The 14185-nt window shown below is 41.6% G+C and overlaps 2 non-coding genes across 2 annotated transcripts; both read left to right on the top strand.

The window, feature by feature from the left end:
• The first annotated feature begins 2981 nt into the window (after positions 1-2981).
• Positions 2982-3053, top strand: Trnam-cau. The gene has a single exon. It is a non-coding gene; the product is annotated as a tRNA-Met (tRNA).
• A 6757-nt stretch (positions 3054-9810) lies between these two features.
• Trnam-cau lies at positions 9811-9882 on the top strand. Its single transcript has one exon. It is a non-coding gene; the product is annotated as a tRNA-Met (tRNA).
• Positions 9883-14185: the final 4303 nt, after the last annotated feature.

Genomic DNA, 14185 nt, shown 5'->3' with positions numbered 1-14185 from the left:
AGGGAAACGACGTACATGGAGAGATTAAAAGCAACAAGAAACCAAGTTCAGAGCAAGGAGCAACAGGAAGACTAATCCGATAACTCAAGACATTTCATATTGGGAAAGGATCGTGAAAAGGATTCAAGGAAAGGGTTAAAAGCAGAGAAGGGTGTGAAGAACAAAAGCCGGACGGAAAGGGGAGGCACGTGGGGAGATTGAATTTCACGTCCAAAATATTCGTCTGAGCTTAAAGACCTTTCGCTGTGTCTTGCCGTTTTTTGTACGGGGCACATCCTAACAGAGCAAGAATTTCAAATTGACTGTATCTTCATAATAACGAACTCTTGACTGGAAGACAGCCAGTAGACGAGGTTAACGTGTCAGGCATTCTGGGGAGGCACGTGGGGAGATTGAATTTCACGTCCAAAATATTCGTCTGAGCTTAGAGGCCTTTCGCTGTGTCTTGCCGTTTTTTGTACGAGGCTTTTTCACATCCTAACAGAGGAAGAATTTCAAATTGACTGTATCTTAATAATAACGAACTCTTGACTGGAAGACAGCCAGTGGACGAGGTTAACGTGTCAGGCATTCTCTGCCACCTAACCCTTTACCTTTACAGCTCCATTATGTATAGGTATTGTATGATTCTCCACCCCGGGTATTAATTTCATGGTGGTCCTGGTCCTAATTTGGATGGGTATTCCATTCAATTCCAGCTTCCAGCTAACAAATCCGATTTGCTTAAATATAACCCAGTTAGGAACAGTCCTAGCCTTCTTGCATAACTTTCAAGAGTTTCAAGACGACTAGACGTCTCTTCACAAATGAATGAAATATTGAGCCGGACGCAAAGTGTTCCACAAATCCACAATGAGATAGTAGACTGGAATGTTTAGTCAGTTTAGTCCGTGGTGGCTCGTGAGAGAGAGAAAAGCGTGCCGGTTACTGAGTGGTTTGATTCTAAAAGCGTGCCCTTTAGTGAGTGGTTCAATTCTAATAGCGTGCCCTTTAGAGAGGGGTTCAATTCTAAAAGCGTGCCCTTTAGTGAGTGGTCCAATTAGACTACTCTAGATTCACGTCAACCTGATGGTTTAACTTGGTTTAAGTTTCTACGTCTCTTCACAAATGAATGAAATATTGAGCCGGACGCAAAGTGTTCCACAAATCCACAATGAGATAGTAGACTGGAATGTTTAGTCCGTGGCGGCTCGTGATTAGCAAAGTCCTTGATTAGAGGGTAGTTGAAACTCTACCCCCTAATAGTCCCTTCTCTGATTAAGATAATATTCCTTCTTATCTACGGCCTATTATTATTACGGGTCTCAAGTTATTCCATTCTCATACTCACGTCCAAAGCCCCCTTACGGACTGGAATTTACCTTCACTCTACACTGGGACCCTTATCTATCAGCTGGGTTATGAGGCTCAAGATATCAGAGATTAGCAAAGTCGTCCTTGATTACACTAAAAACTGACCATCGAAAATTTGACCCGATTACATTACTTTCCTTCCTATAGGATAAGGAAAGTAAAAAGCGGAAAGTGGTCCAGTCTCGCGCCGCCCTTCGTCGGAGTCCGGTTCACGAGAATCGAACCCGGGTATGGTGGGTGGATCGAATAACCTTCAGTGCTGGATGAAGTACATACCTATGTACGTAGTTCCTATATATCTGGCTGGAAATCCTCTTCGCAAGCTACCTAACCCTACTTTTTGGACGTCCTCTTTTCCTTGTTGAAGTGCCTCGCTTAAGGATACTAGATGCTAAATGTTGGCATTTGATGAAATTTTAAGTTTTCTCACCTGCTTTCTAAAGTATCGTCTTTTTATTCTGGGTACAATGATCATTTTGGCACTGGTATGAAACAAGTGGCTCAACAATCAACACATTCAACAAGAAACTGTAGGCCAACATGGGTTCATTATTATTACGGGTCTCAAGTTATTCCATTCTCATACTCACGTCCAAAGCCCCCTTACGGACTGGAATTTACCTTCACTCTACACTGGGACCCTTATCTATCAGCTGGGTTATGAGGCTCAAGATATCAGAGATTAGCAAAGTCGTCCTTGATTAGAGGGTAGTTGAAACTCTACCCCCTAATAGTCCCTTCTCTGATTAAGATAATATTCCTTCTTATCTACGGCCTATTATCATTATTATTATTTTCGTTAACGCGTTCGTGTCCACGGTGTTGGAATCGGAGGGGGCCTTTGAATCCCCGGGTAGGGTAAATAGAGTTTCGGTAACATTAAATGGGGCTAATTTTAATCTCCTCGGAATCAAATGAAATCGTACGGTAAATTAATTTTATTCTGTCCAGAACCAAAAGAAACCGTATACTGCAAACAATTATTATTATTTTCGTTAACGCGTTCGTGTCCACGGTGTTGGAATCGGAGGGGGCCTTTGAATCCCCGGGTAAATAGAGTTTCGGTGTCATGGGGCTAATTTTAATCTCCTCGGAATCAAAAGAAATCGTACGGTAAATTAATTTTAATCTGTCCAGAACCAAAAGAAACCGTATACTGCAAACATTTCTTTAAACATTTAAAATAAATAACCAATTAGCTGTGTATTTATGATTTATTCTTCACATTCGGCCTAGCGCTTACAAGGCAGACCACCTTTAGTGACTTTCAGCAGCTTTATTGTGAACGTTCCACTAAGAATATGATTACATATGTATGTCCTGTATTTCTTATCAATTCTAAAGTTTGTCTTTCTCTCTCCCTCCTCCTCCTCCTCCTCCTCCTCTCCTCTCTCCTTTCTCTCTTTCCTCTCTCTCTCTCTCAACATCCCCCAACGGCTCTAGCAAGTAAATTACCAACTTTTTGTATACTTTCTATGTACATAACTGTACATGAAGTACATACATACGTACCTATGTAGTATGTAGTACATTATGTAATGTACAAATAACACGAAATTTCATTCATTCATGCCAAGTTACCCTCGACTTATTGATAAACCACTATTAAATTCCTTTCGAATACCAAGAGCAGAGTGGCGCAGTGGAAGCGTGCTGGGCCCATAACCCAGAGGTCCGTGGATCGAAACCACGCTCTGCTAAGATTTTTTTACTTTTTTTTCCACCTCTAAAGGTGTGTCCTTTAGACGTGTTGGTTTCCAACCTCCAATAGGAGAGGAACTACAAGAAGAAGAAGAAGAAGAAAAAGAAGAAGAAGAAAAAGAAAGGTGTGTCCACAACTCCACACCATAGTCGACCGGCCGTCGATCGATGTCGACTGAACCGGTCCACATCACTGCCTCGACAAGAGATTCACCTCGTCGATCGACGCAACAGCTGTCGACTATGTGTGGACACATGTTAAGAGTGCAACAATTTTTTGGTCTGATCTTTTATTACTTTTCAGAATGTCTTTTTTTTCTGGGGCCATCTTTAGAGTGTAGAACACAATGTCTTTTGTGTCTTTTCATTCAATAAGTTACTGAATAAATACACCTTTTTTGTTTAGAAACTTAGGTACCATACGTAAATATGTAGAATTAATAATAATGGAAAGTGAAAAATAAAGAATTTTTCTACAAGGCCATCATTGTGACGAGATACCCAACTCATTGTAATAACACTAATAGGAGAAAAAAGATATAGAGTAGGATTGTAGGTTCAATACTTTCTTCATAATTTAAACCTGTAATAACAGTGATCTTTTATTACTTTTCAGAATGTCTTTTTTTTCTGGGGCCATCTTTAGAGTGTAGAACACAATGTCTTTTGTGTCTTTTCATTCACTGAATAACTGAATAAATACACCTATTTTGTTTAGAAACTTACCATACGTAAATATGTAGAATTAATAGTAATGGAAAGTGAAAAATAAAGAATTTTTCTACAAAGTCATCATTGTGACGAGATACCAAACTCATTGTAATAACACTAATAGGTAACTATCAAATCTAAATTTCAATCTCAAATAATATATGGTAATTATTAGCAAAAGCAGAGCTTCTTCACAACTTTTGTGGATATCTCAGCATTACTATAAGTGCCTCCTTTCCATAGCCTTTATCAGCTTTTTGTCTCACTTGCAAGAAGAGAATTGTTCAGAGCAACAGTCAACAAAATTCGGATAGCAATGATGATGGCCAACCTTCGCAATGGAGACGGCACGTGAAGAAGAAGAAGAAAAAGAAGAGGAAGAGAAAGAAGAAGAAGAAGTAACAGCAAGAAGAGGAGCTGAAGATTCCAAAAGCAACGCGTCTGATAAGGGAAATGACGTACATGGAGAGATTAAAAGCAACAAGAAACCAAGTTCAGAGCAAGGAGCAACAGGAAGACTAATCCGATAACTCAAGACATTTCATATTGGGAAAGGATCGTGAAAAGGATTCAAGGAAAGGGTTAAAAGCAGAGAAGGGTGTGAAGAACAAAAGCCGGACGGAAAGGGGAGGCACGTGGGGAGATTGAATTTCACGTCCAAAATATTCGTCTGAGCTTAGAGGCCTTTCGCTGTGTCTTGCCGTTTTTTGTACGGGGCTTTTTCACATCCTAACAGAGCAAGAATTTCAAATTGACTGTATCTTAATAATAACGAACTCTTGACTGGAAGACAGCCAGTGGACGAGGTTAACGTCTCAGGCATTCTCTGCCACCTAACCCTTTACCTTTACAGCTCCATTATGTATAGGTATTGTATGATTCTCCACCCCGGGTATTAATTTGATGGTGGTCCTGGTCCTAATTTGGATGGGTATTCCATTCAATTCCAGGTAACAAATCCGATTTGCTTAAATATAACCCAGTTAGGAACAGTCCTAGCCTTCTTGCAGAACTTTCAAGAGTTTCAAGACGACTACGGTATTCCATGCAATTCTAGCAAACAAATCCCATTTGCTTAAATATAACCCAGTTAGAACACGAGTCTTTTTGCAGCAAAAGGTCTGCGTGATCTAGACACAGGATCTCAAGAGAAGGGGTTTCAAAAACAGAAAGGATCCGAAGAAAGGAAATTTTGAAATTAAGAAGGATGTGAAATTTCAATTTCTTAACCATGGAGCAGGAGAATAGGACCAACTTGACAGGGTTGCGAGAGACCCCTCTGATTAGCACATACCTTACAAGGTGGCGTACCTCTAGACTGCATAATAGGGAACGAAATCAGGAAACTTCTGTACTGAAATTATTCAAAGAAGTCTGGTGTGCTGAGATTCTTTTTTGAAGCACAAAAACCGAAGGATCAAGAAGAAGAAGAAGCAGAAGAGGAAGAGAGGATGAAGAAAACCAGTCTCATCTCAGGAGCTGTGATGTGCTCATGTGCTGTACTGCTACTGAAATTATTCAAAGAAGTCTGGTGTGCTGAGATTCTTTTTTGAAGCACAAAAACCGAAGGATCAAGAGGAGGAAGAAGAAGAAGAAGAAGAGAGGATAAAGAAAACCAGTCTCATCTCAGGAGCTGTGATGTGCTGTACTGCCACTGAAATTATTCAAAGAAGTCTGGTGTGCTGAGATTCTTTTTTGAAGCACAAAAACCGAAGGATCAAGAGGAGGAAGAAGAAGAAGAGAAAGAAGAAGAAGAAGAAGAAGAAGAAGAAGAAGAAGAAGAAGAAGAAGAAGAAGAAGAAGAAGAAGAAGAGAGGATGAAGAAAACCAGTCTCATCTCAGGAGCTGTGATGTGCTGTACTGCCCTGGATGAAGTAGGTACATACCTATGTACGTAGTTCCTATATATCTGGCTGGAAATCCTCTTCGCAAGCTACCTAACCCTACTTTGTGGACGTCCTCTTTTCCTTGTTGAAGTGCCTCACTTAAGGATACTAGATGCTAAATGTTGGCATTTGATGAAATTTTAAGTTTTCTAACCTGCTTTCTAAAGGATCGTGTGGACGTCCTCTTTTCCTTGTTGAAGTGCCTCACTTAAGGATACTAGATGCTAAATGTTGGCATTTGATGAAATTTTAAGTTTTCTCACCTGCTTTCTAAAGAATCGTCTTTTTATTCTGGGTACAATGATCATTTTGGTACTGGTATGAAACAAGTGGCTCAAGTGGGAATAGAACACCGGAAATAGATAATAGAAACAAATCAAAAATTCGGGGGAATCGACAAACGCCCAACAAGAAACTGTAGGCCAACATGGGTTCATTATTATAATTAATAATAAACTGAATATTAAATAAAATAGGTAGGTACATAAATACTGATTATCTTTAACCAAGATCAAAAAATTCCCGGAGGGACGGACCCCGCTTGTTTATTCTGGGTACAATGATCATTTTGGCACTGGTATGAAACAAGTGGCTCAACAATCAACACATTCAACAAGAAACTGTAGGCCAACATGAGTTCATTATTATTATTATTGGTCTCAAGTTATTCCATTCTCATACTCACGTCCAAAGCCCCCTTACGGACTGGAATAACTGGAATTTACCTTCACTCTACACTGGGACTGGGACCCTTATCTATCAGCTGGGTTATGAGGCTCAAGATATCAGAGATTAGCAAAGTCCTTGATAAGAGGGTAGTTGAAACTCTACCCCCTAATAGTCCCTTCTCTGATTAAGATAATATTCCTTCTTATCTACGGCCTATTATCATTATTATTATTTTCGTTAACGCGTTCGTGTCCACGGTGTTGGAATCGGAGGGGGCCTTTGAATCCCCGGGTAAATAGAGTTTCGGTGACATTAAATCATGGGACTAATTTTAATCTCCTCGGAATCAAAAGAAATCGTACGGTGAATTAATTTTAATCTGTCCAGAATCAAAAGAAACCGTATATTGCAAACATTTCTTTAAATATTTAAAATAAATAACCAATTAGCTGTGTATTTATGATTTATTCCTCACATTTCTTTAAATAATCCAAATAAATAACTAACTGGCTACATATTTATATTATTTATGAACTCTTCGTCACACCATTTCCAAGATAAGGGAGAGAGGGTCGCCTTAATCTTAATGGTGGTTGTTAATGAGCGTGAAATGGTGAGGAATTTTTAAATTCCTTGAAATGTTTTGGTGTGATTATTTGATTTGATATACGAGTAATGTACTTTTAGATTTTTTAGTCATTTAATTTTTCTTATCATGTTTTTATTGCTATTGGGTTTTCTTCGTGAGGGGTGCCAAAGAGCATTTTCGACGATTTAACATCTAGCGAATCCTGAGATTCCTGAGGACTCGTAGAGGCAGACTAGGCAGTAGACCGGCCTTTTGATTAGTAAAGTAGGTACACAATTTAAAGCATTTTCGATTTTTCAAATATTGTAATATTGTAAATAAATGTCCTCTTAAAAAATTTAAACGACCTGACAAGGCGATTGCAGAGATTGAGGTCCGAATTTTGAAACGAGACTATTTTGAAGGAGACATCAAATGAAATGCAACTGCAACTCACGAGTGAAAATCCCATTAAGGTGATTTAGGGAGGTTCAAAGGTCCCATCGAAAAAGAGCCCAATTTCACAGATTTTTTTAAAGGGGTTTGACAGAGGGAGCTAGCTGTAACTGCTAAGGTCTTATAGTCTCGAATTCGAAGATAGAAGGAAGGCAAGACAGGAGAAATCCAGCCGTTCCGAGAACAAACATTATCCGTTCAGGATGAAATCCGCCCCGGGCGGGAATCAAGCCCGCTGCCCAGCGCTTACAAAGCAGACGCGCTACCAACCAAGCTTTCAGTTGCGTTCGTTTCAGTTTCCGAGAGGAAAACGCAGGTTTGGCAGAACTCTCGTTGAGTTCGATGCGTGTGAAGCTAGACTATAGGCTGGAAGGTAGCGCCAAGTCTCGGGTTCGATTCCCACCCGGGGGCGGATTTTATCCTGAACGGGTAAGGTTCGTTCTCGGAACGGCTGGCTTTTTCCTATCCTTTATCTCCCCTCTCTCCTGGAACTCTCGTTGAGTTCGATGCGTGTGAAGCTAGACTATAGGCTGGAAGGTAGCGCCAAGTCTCGGGTTCGATTCCCACCCGGGGGCGTATTTTATCCTGAACGGGTAAGGTTCGTTCTCGGAACGGCTGGCTTTTTCCTATCCTTTATCTCCCCTCTCTCCTATTTCGGGACAATAAGACGTCAGCAGTCACAGTTCCCTCTATTAAATCGACCCGTGTGTGTCCGCGACCTAGAAGAGAAAGACAGAAGACTAAGAAGAGAATGGAGAAATTGAGAGGACCGATTCAGCAGATTCAAGAGCACAATAAGCGTCTGGTATGAAAGTTTTAACCCGCGATGTGTCATGAACGCTTTTCACAACGCCGACGCAATGGGGGACACTGTGTCACGAATGAACGCTTTTCTCGACGCCGACGCAATGGGGGCCATTAACCCATTTTCTGGAAGTACCCCAGAGGGCGTTTGGAGAAGCCCTTTTCCCAGGAGATGGTCTGTGTTGTAGGAGACACGCCGACGCAATGGGGGACACTGTGTCACGAATGAACGCTTTTCTCGACGCCGACGCAATGGGGGCCATTAACCCATTTTCTGGAAGACCCCCAGAGGGTGTTTGGAGAAGCCCTTTTCCCAGGAGATGGTCTGTGTTGTAGGAGATTCTCGTTCAGATGATATAAGATCCATTGTTAATCAGTTCAGGTGTTTTGCAATAGATTGGGAATCAAAAGGTAGAGGTAGATACTAGTAAGGTAGAGAGAGGTAAATGGATAATTTTGGAGAAGTTTTGAGCAAGGCTCATTTTTTGGAGAAACATGTGTACACCAAAATGTAAGAATGGAGATACCTCCTACCTACAGCAGAGAAAAATTTGGTGTGAACATCACACGACTTTCCTTGTTGTGTAGGAGATCCATCCCGTAGTAGATAGTATGTCCCTATCAGGTGGGACTTCATGGACCAGATTAGCACGCGAGAACTGCGAAAAGAGACACAATATTCTCTAGGTGCTTGGGCTGCTGGGTCATTACGAGATCACACCGTATGAATGCCTTTTTTCCCCTCTAGTGACTTTTTTTTTCGTAACTTTTTACAATATCTCTAACCATTTAGTCAGTACAGCTGGAAACCGCCAAAAAGCGGTCAAAATATTACCAACTTGATCTTACCCAAACTAAACACAACGGCAAGTGTCTGAATCACTTGGCACTGGTAGACAAAGAGATAAATCCAGACGGACAGGAAGAGAGAGAGAGAGAGTGTGTGTGTGAGAGAGAGAGAGAGAGAGAGAGAGATCAGATAGACAAACAGGAAGAAACTAAAGGAAGAGGCAGAGAAAATGAGCAACCGAAGAGAGGATATGAAAAAGAAAGAAAGAAAGATCTGAATTATCACGAGATAATCTACATCTAATCGTGATTTATTCTTGTCGATTACATTACTCTTTAACTCCCATGCTATTAATCGTTCCGAGAACGAACATTATCCCATCAGGATAAAATCCGCCCCGGGCGGGAATCGAACCCGCGGCCTAGCGCTTACAAGGCAGACCCCCTCTAGTGACTTTCAGCAGCTTTATTGTGAACGTTCCACTAAGAATATGATTAAATATGTATGTCCTGTATTTCTTATCAGTTCTAAAGTTTGTCTTTCTCTCTCCCTCCTCCTCCCTCTCTCCTTTCTCTCTTTCCTCTCTATCTCTCTTTTTCTCTCTCTCAACATCCCCCAACGGCTCTAGCAAGTAAATTACCAACTTTTTGTATACTTTCTATGTAACTGTACATGAAGTTAGTACAAACTTACGTACCTATGTAGTATGTAGTACGTTATGTAATGTACAAATAACACGAAATTTCATTCATTCATGCCAAGTTACCCTCGACTTATTGATAAACCACTATTAAATTCCTTTCGAATAACAAGAGCAGAGTGGCGCAGTGGAAGATTGATAAACCACTATTAAATTCCTTTCGAATAACAAGAGCAGAGTGGCGCAGTGGAAGCGTGCTGGGCCCATAACCCAGAGGTCCGTGGATCGAAACCACGCTCTGCTAAGATTTTTTTACTTTTTTTTCCACCTCTAAAGGTGTGTCCTTTAGACGTGTTGGTTTCCAACCTCCAATAGGAGAGGAACTACAAGAAGAAGAAGAAGAAGAAGAAGAAGAAGAAGAAAAAGAAAGGTGTGTCCACACCATAGTCGACCGGCCGTCGATCGATGTCGATTGAACCGGTCCACATCACTGCCTCGACAAGATACATAGATTCACCTCGTCGATCGACGCAACAGCTGTCGATTATGTGTGGACACATGTTAAGAGTGCAACAATTTTTTGGTCGATGCGATGGTGGGAATCTTTGACTTTTTGCCTCGAAATAGGCGCCGCTATACCTTGTTTATCCTGCTCGAATGAGACTAAAAAGTTCCTTTACCCCAGGAGTCTAGTCTAGTCTCGTCTCGTTTACATAGTTGGTTGGTTATCGTAGGTAGGTACATAATTGGTTATCGAATTCGGGATCTTCGGCATGACGGCAATTGACCTTCTGCAACAACAGTCAATACAACGGGTTAAAGCGGATAACTAGCACACACACCACAACTTTTACCGGAATTCGCGAGTATCATTTTTTCATCTTTGCTCTCTTGTTGTTGTTGGTCGGTTTTTTTGGTCGATGCGATGGTGGGAATCTTTGACTTTTTGCCTTGAAATAGGCGCCGCTGTTTTAAAAATAGGTAGCATAGAATATATCTTGTTTATCCTGCTCGAATGAGACTAAAAAGTTTCTTTACCCCAGGAGTCTAGTCTCGTCTCGTTTACATAGTTGGTTGGTTATCGCAGGTATAGGTACATAATTGGTTATCGAACCCGGGATCTTCCGCATGACGGCAATCGACTTTCTGCAACAACAGTCAATGCAACGGGTTAAAGCGGATAACTAGCACACATACAACTTTTACCGGAATTCGCGAGTATAATTTTTTATCTTTGCTCTCTTGTTGTTGTTGGTCGGTTTGTTGTTGTTGTTGTTGTTGTTGGTCGGTTTGTTGTTGTTGTTGTTGTTGTTGTTGCTGTTGTTGTTGAATCGTGCTTGGCAAAGACCTTGATGAGGGTCATTGGTCGGTACTGGCCAACTTGCTTGGGACTGCGTGGAATGGAATGGCCATTACATGATTTATTAATTACTTGGCCTGATGCAGATCCGCATACCGGGGGGGTTCAAGAAAGTTATGGGAACTTTGCCTCTAGAACTGCCTCGGTCTCGATAATTTACATTGAAATGGGGGACTTTTTTTAACGAAATTCCTGTGTGCGGTGCCAACTTGCTTGGGACTGCGTGGAATGGAATGGCCATTACATGATTTATTAATTACTTGGCCTGATGCAGATCCGCTTACCGGGGGGTTCAAGAAAGTTATGGGAACTTTGTCTCTGGAACTGCCTCGGTCTCGATACATTACATTGAAATGGGGGACTTTTTTAACGAAATTCCTGTGTGCGGTGTCCAGTATGTGAAAGTTATGGGAACTTTGTCTCTGGAACTGCCTCGGTCTCGATACATTACATTGAAATGGGGGACTTTTTTAACGAAATTCCTGTGTACGGAGTCCAGTATGTAGGACTATTGCACCCAGCTGCTTCACTAGATTTGAGGTCAATTCCGGAACCCAGTCGCTCGATTTGGATTCCGGAACCCTAGTTTTTTTCTCAGGGCAATCTGCTGCTGCTTGATGTATGAAGGCGGATAGTTTGTCGCCGAATGAAGAGTAAACCTCCCATCAAACAAACGGACCAATGGCTGATACTTTGAATTTAAGCTCTAGGGACCTCAAAATTCCAGTATGTAGGACTATTGCACCCAGCTGCTTCACTAGATTTGAGGTCAATTCCGGAACCCAGTCGCTCGATTTGGATTCCGGAACCCTAGTTTTTTTCTCAGTGCAATCTTCTGCTTGATGTAAGAAGGCGGATAGTTTGTCGCCGAATGAAGAGTAAAACTCCCATCAAACAAACGGACCAATGGCTGATACTTTGGATTTAAGCTCTAGGGACCTCAAAACGTGTTTTGGCACTTAAAACTGACCGTCGAAAATTCCACCCGATTACATTACTTTCCTCCCTATAGGATAAGGAAAGTAAAAAGAGGTTTCATAGAGGGAACTGTAACTGCTAAGGAGGCAGGACAGAAGAAAACCAGGCGTTCCCAGAACGAACCTTATCTGTTTAGGACAGTAAACGCTCTACTCTCTAAGCTAACAGCTAACATGGCTGGCGAAGTTCTCTTTTCAACACCCTATATACTCGGGAACTGACGGCATGTCAGCTTCGGAACGAAAGTTCTCTTTTGAGGAACTGTAACTGCTAAGGAGACAGGACAGAAGAAAACCAGGCGTTCCCAGAACGAACCTTATCTGTTTAGGACAGTAAACGCTCTACCCTCTAAGCTAACAGCTAACATGGCTGGCGAAGTTCTCTTTTGAACACCCTATAAACTCGGGAACTGACGGCATGTCAGCTTCGGAACGAAAGTTTTCTTTTGGACACCCTGTATGGGGAACTGACATACTGGTTGATAATGGTTGGCATGTACCGTTGAACAAGATGACGTATGGCATGTACTATGCATGTCGGTGTGACTCTAATGGGATGTTTACATATCCGGCGCGCGGCGCGCTGACAAGTGTGTAGGGTCAAAATAAGGTGAGCATCAGTATTCTGTCCTTTCATTCATCTCTCATGAAGTCATGACATTTGAATGAAAAAGTGGTTAGCATTAAAACAAGTTAGTAGTTAGTACCAGGGTAATTGAACTTTAGAGTAATTCCTTCTTCTTGAAATCCTTTCTTACCCTGAGGGTCGTCATCCATCCAGATTATTTGGCAATTTAATAAATTACCCGTTATCACTGGTGCTTCATCCCGAACTCGTCAATCTCTAAAAAAAAATAATTAAATTTCATGTGTGTAGGGGTTGGTGTTCGTACACTTGTCATGACCGGGCACATTCTGGTGTGATGGAAACTGGGGGCGCAAGTAATGGACTTTTTTTGTGATAAATCAGTGATTCCCAACCGGGACGGTGTGCCCTGTTTTAGTTGGTCCTTAGGAGGCCGCAAAATTTCTGGGGAAAGGAAAGGTTGCTAATGTATACCTATAACATTGATAGTGTCGCTGAAAGATCAAAGGGGAGGCGCACTTTGGCACATTCTGGTGTGATGGAAACTGGGGGCGCAAGTAATGGACTTTTTTGTGATAAATCAGTCATTCCCAACCGGGACGGGGTGCCCTATTTTAGTTGGTCCTTAGGAGGCCGCAAAATTTCTGGGGAAAGGTTGCTAATGTATACCTATAACATTGATAGTGTCGCTGAAAGATCAAAGGGGAGGCGTACTTTAGGACAGTTTGGTTTGTCAGGGTGCTTGTAGCTGAAAAAGTGTACCAACAAACCAGGTTGGGTTGGGCAGTTGGCACCACTGCTGCAAATGAATAAAATTAAAGATTACAGCCAGATCTGTCGATTCTGTGTCAATTCGATGAATTTGTTGAGTAGGCGCATTTGAGAGCTCCATGCACGGCAGTACTGAGTTCCTGGATTTCTGCCAGATCTGTCGATTCTGTGTCAATTCGATGAATTTGTTGAGTAGGCGCATTTGAGAGCTCCATGCACGGCAGTACTGAGTTCCTGGGTTTCTTCACTTTATATCCAGGCAGTTGGGTTTCTAGTTTCTTCACTCTGTATTCTATTCAGTCTGGATTTCTTCACTTTATATCCAGGCAGTTGGGTTTCTTGTTTCTTCACTCTGTATTCTATTCAGTTATCCACAATATCCACATACATAGTGGGGAAGTGGAGATTCTATAATGAGACTTTGAGACCACAAAAACTATTCTTCTTTTCTTCCTGGATTTCTTCACTTTATATCCAGGCAGTTGGGTTTCTTGTTTCTTCACTCTGTATTCTATTCAGTTATCCACAATATCCACATACAAAGTGGGGAAGTGGAGATTCTATAATGAGACTTTGAGACCACAAAAACTATTCTTCTTTTCTTTGCCTTTTCCCGTGTACAGACGGGGTCGGCGTTTTTCGTCAGCCTCTCAATCAGCCCTTGCATTTCTTTTTTTTACGTAACTACAATAGAGGTATAATGCACTCACATTTCTGACATAATATCAAAATTGCTACCGAGATTCTTGTGAATGGAGAAACGGTGCAATATCCGAGCCTATGTTGCAAATATCACCTGCAATTTTTTTTCTGTACCAGTGTACCCTCTTCACTGCCTTGCCATTTTTCTCGGAACGGCTGGCTTTCTTCTATCCTGTCTTTGCTTCTCTCTCCGCTTTCGGGACGATAAGAC

The sequence above is a fragment of the Diaphorina citri genome, unplaced genomic scaffold, assembly GCF_000475195.1.
Source record: "Diaphorina citri unplaced genomic scaffold, Diaci psyllid genome assembly version 1.1 scaffold242, whole genome shotgun sequence".
Classification (NCBI taxonomy): Eukaryota; Metazoa; Arthropoda; class Insecta; order Hemiptera; family Psyllidae; genus Diaphorina; species Diaphorina citri.
Note: the sequence above shows the minus strand (reverse complement) of the source record. Positions and strands in the feature narration are given on the sequence as shown.